The sequence below is a fragment of the Belonocnema kinseyi genome, chromosome 7 (assembly GCF_010883055.1).
Source record: "Belonocnema kinseyi isolate 2016_QV_RU_SX_M_011 chromosome 7, B_treatae_v1, whole genome shotgun sequence".
NCBI classification, from domain to species: domain Eukaryota; kingdom Metazoa; phylum Arthropoda; class Insecta; order Hymenoptera; family Cynipidae; genus Belonocnema; species Belonocnema kinseyi.
The window spans coordinates 110701710-110706559 of record NC_046663.1 but is presented as its reverse complement, the minus strand read 5'-3'; positions in this window follow the sequence as shown (position 1 = coordinate 110706559).

The window sequence follows — 4850 nt, the reverse complement described above, 5'->3', positions numbered from 1 at the left end:
TCGTCTTTATGAAAGAGAATTCGGAGTGCTGCGGCAGTTTCAGTTTCAGTGGACTGATATATCGCTTAAATGAAAAAACAAAGTGGAAGCCTCTTTTTCTTATTAGCTTTATCGTCATTGCTGCTTCTATTATTGCCATTCAAGGTATGTAATTTTTTTTGCTATTACCTACTTAAGTGTTAATAAAAGTGTCGGTTTTATTCACAAAATCGACAATTGAATTGTTTTTCAAATTATTTTCCAGGATTTAGTTGGAAGTGACGGATCAGGAGTATTATTACTAGATCATATTTTGCAAATAAGTGTCAACATTATGTTATACTATTAATGTATTATAAAATGACATCAAGAACAAAAATGAAAAAATTTAATCTCACTTTGAGTTGACTTATAGTTCATAAGATCATTTTTATTCAGAATTTAATTTTTCAGTCTCCAACTTCTTTGCTTGAAAATTATATTTGTTAAAAGCCGGCAGTTTCATAATAAAGAAGAATATGATTATATGCTTTTAAAATTTCCCGCCCAAAACTATGTTAGTACGCATTCAGTACACTGCGCGCTTCAGTCAGTACAATCTTAGTACAATTTTCGGCTGAGTGCAGGACATCCAGCCGAACCTCTCGATGCATCCCTGCCATTCAGCAAAGATATTTTTGCGTTCAGTGATCACTCGGATGAAGAGTGGCGGTCACTCGACGGGTCACTATTTCACCCACTGAAACTAGGTAGGTGGAAGTGAGTAAACAGTGGGATTGGTGGAAAGAAGTGGCGAGAATCGCAAGTTTAGTAGAAGATTAAAGTTTAGTATGTTCATCATCTAAAGCTCAATATCTTCATCACTTTCCACTATTATTGAACACATTTCTGTTTGTAATAACAATGGTCTCGTTATTGCAGCAGCAATTAAAATATGCTTATATTGTTCTTGCATTTTTTTAAACTTTTGTGTAATATAGCCTCAATTATCTTTCACCAAACATTACGCGCCAAACATAAACCTACCAATTCACCCGGGTGGTTGCCTGGAACGCTTTCATACCTCTGCAAGCAAGCAGCCTGCGTGCAGAAAACCCATAAGAGCGAGAGAGAGAGTGGTCCATCTCTTTCACTCTTATGGGTTTTCTGCATGCAGGCTGCCTGCTTGCAGATACATGAAAGCACCCTAATTCAGAGTATCTGGGGCAGATAGAATCTGCCGCAGGTCGTGCCAGGCGGTCCGAAGGAACCGAAAGGAGCCTCTTCCAATCTTTGCCTCTACAAAGTACCCTTAAAGACCCCACTGAGGCCCCTTCGGTTCTTTATTAAAAAACTCAACAAAAAAAAACAGCAAGATCAACTTTAAAATTTTTGAAATTCGGATTCTACTTAAAATTTCCATTAGAAACTCACGGAGTAATCGCAATCCTTTTTTTTGCAGCGTTAAAATTTTTTAAAAGAGTCATTAACTCTTGCTGAAGGTGACTTCTAGCGCATCCATAATAGCTCAAGTAGTATGTTGCGACCGAAATTTAAAAATAAAATCCAAAATTGGCAAATAAATGTAAATAAATATATGTAATAATTTATATGTCTAATTTTACAAAAAATTAATACCTTCTCCGATAAGGATAATATGAAGAATGAGAATTTAAACAAATCCTCTACATTAAGTCCTGACATCTCGTCTAGTAACTTCAAGAACACTGCTTGACTGCTCTCACTTGCATCGTAGCGTTGTTGTCTGAGGTTTCCACTGTGTGGCGCTAGCATCCAGACAAAATTCTTAAAATATAATGCTGCAAGAAAAAGTATTGCGATTACTTCGTGAGTTTCTAGTGCAAATTTTAACGTAGAATCCAAATGTCAACAATTTAAAAGCTTATCTTGCTGTTGTTTGGAGACCGCCAGGGTTTAGTTCACTTTTTTAAACTTGAAGATTTGAAAATAGATTAAGATATCATTTTTTATAATCTAAAGTACAAATTCGTTATTTTGGATTATATTAAATAATGCTCATTATTCACAGTCAATATTAGCAATAAATTAATATTTTTATAAGAGAAAAACTTTTATAAAAATAGATATACCTATAGACTTTGTATCTAACATTGTTACCACAAGTTTTTCAGTTTGATATCATCCCTTAAAATATCATTTGCCATTCTCTAACAATATTTGAATTATTTGATTCTGTGAAAAATTTAATTTTGTTAACTTTATCCAGCTCCCGATTAATTTTTTATGCCGATTTATAATAAAAACCAACGCACTTCACCACTTTTATTCAAAACTTCAACGCTGCGGATATTTGATTTAAAAGCAGTTTTTTAAAATTTCTTTCGCCTAAAAAATGTAAAATGTCGCAAAGATCATTTAAAACACTCAAAGATTATTTAACACTGTCAGTAAATTACTTTCACTGTGTTATTAAATCCAATATTGTTATTTTCCCATGCATTTGCAACGAGCATGGGCCAACTGTAACGAGCGCGTTAATGTGCATTTCATCCGCGTTGAAATAGCACCTTCCATTCTGAAAAATACGCGCCTTCATTTTGAAATTATAAAATATTCAAGCGAAAAATAGAAAAGATTGGCAAGCTACATTTCGGGGCAAATCGGCATGAAAATGATTTAAGCGATAATCATTTCTTGTAAGCGAATAAATGTATATATCAGATTAGCCACGAATGCTTAAACATATGAAATTTGAAATAAACCAATTATGATTATTTAGACATAGGTTATCAGGTTTGATAGCAGGATACATAAATCTTATGTTAATTATCGAACTGGCGACAAAACGTTATTTAACTGAATTAACTGAAGAAATGTTTCGACTTTCGTAGAGACGGTTAAGACCTCCGGGCAGTCAGTTCTCCGAATTATAAAATAAATAATGTGTGTGCCTGGACTTTATCGCAAAAGTGGGCGAAGCGTGAAGTCACGTACCTTCTTCCCATAAGAAGAAATATCAAGCAATTGTCGACGAATTAGTCATAATTAGAGTAGAGAGATGTAGAGTAAGTATAATTGACTAAAGAAAGAAAACACGTAAGAGTGGGAGCTAAGGACTACTGCGACCGTACCGAAGCTTTGATCGACGCGTCCTGTTCCTTGTCAATTTTTTGTGTAAATGTACTTCGAATCTCTAATAAATTCATTTATTATTTCTGATGTCATAAATAAAGTCTTTTATTTATTCGCATCGGCATTCTAGTTTTAATTCTAGTCAACTTTTTTTTCTGACAAATGTCGCACGTTTTTACATAATTTCTCACATCGTCTTTCATACCCTTTCAATGAAAACGTTCTCGGATTATTTCTAATGTTTTTGTTTCACGCTCATGTCTTCCAACAGTTGAATCGTGACATTCCCGGATAATATCAGGACGCGTTTCTACCTCTGGATCTTTAGATATGATGGATTAATAATTGAATTATTTACAAGCTCACGACCTAGGGGTGTAGTGCGCACCTCGTCACACGAGACAAAATTGAGGATGTGGTCATCTCTCATCCACACCTGATCTTTACTTAGCGGAAATAGAGGACTAAGTACTACATTCCCTTGATTTGAACCTGTATGTAAAATTGTACACGTCTCTAATAAAGCAGTTTTATATAATTCTGCTTCCTTTTCATGTTTCTCACCTGCATCATTGTTTTCCCGAAAACTTGATAAAATATCTCCCTAAACTCCTATTAAATTCTCAAATTCATTTGTGTCGAAAATTTCATCGTCGTGATCATCATCTCTACTATTTACAAAATCTGTCGATAGTCCATCAGTTCCATTCAATCTAACTGCACCACTGAATTCTGTCCTGGGAGAGCGTGTCTCCTCAACTGAGACCAATTCCCCTGAAACCCATCTCGGAGACCGTGCCTCCTCTATTGAGACCACCCCTTCAACCTCTTCTATAGAAATAACATGACTCAAATAGTTAATTTCTTTGCACTAAAATCCTACATTTATCTGGCTGTAAAACAAGTACTGCAGTTTTTAAACGACCCAACAGTTTAGTTAATTTTTGATTATGTTCTTCTATTGCTTTCGCGTAAAATACAAATTCGTCCATATAGACAAACATTTCAACCCCTTGAAGCCCTGATAAAACAAGATCCATCATTCGTTGGAATGTGGCGGGAGCTAATTTGAGTCCAAAAGGCTTTCTATTAAATTCATATAATCCGAACAAAGTTGAAAAAGATGTCTTATGTCGGTACTCCGGGTAAATTTCAATAGGGTGAAACCTAGGCGCAAGATCAAGCACGGTAAAATACTGAGCTCCCCGAATTGGTCTAAAATATCAGTAATATTTGGGAGAGGGTAGGTATCCCCTACGATCTTTTCATTAAGGGCTCGATAGTCTATCATCATTCGCCACCGCTTGTTCCCCTGTGAATCTGCCTTTTTCGGAACTACCCAAACTTGAGAATTATACGGCGATTTGGAAGGCGATATCGTACCGTAATTTGCTAGATTCTTTGTCTCTTTATCTATTACTTCTTTGTGTATTATTGGATATCTATAATTACTTTTATTTACTGGCACATCATCCATAGTATTTATTTTATGTTGAATACCTTTTGTGCATCCCAATTTATCTCCCTTCAAGAAAAATTGATAAGGAAATTTAGCTATAGTGTTTAAAAGACTTCTCTTTTCTTCTTTGTTTAAATTTTCAAAATGAAGTTCATTTTCTAATTCTTCAAGTCGGCCTGACAAATTAGTTTCTGCTTTTTTTTATATTGCCTTCCTCGTCAGAACCCGCAGTTAATTTAGAGATTTTAAATTTGTCTAAGGTTACGGGTACAATGGAAAGTTCCACGTCCCTGGTATTAGTGTTAAACCCAATAAACAC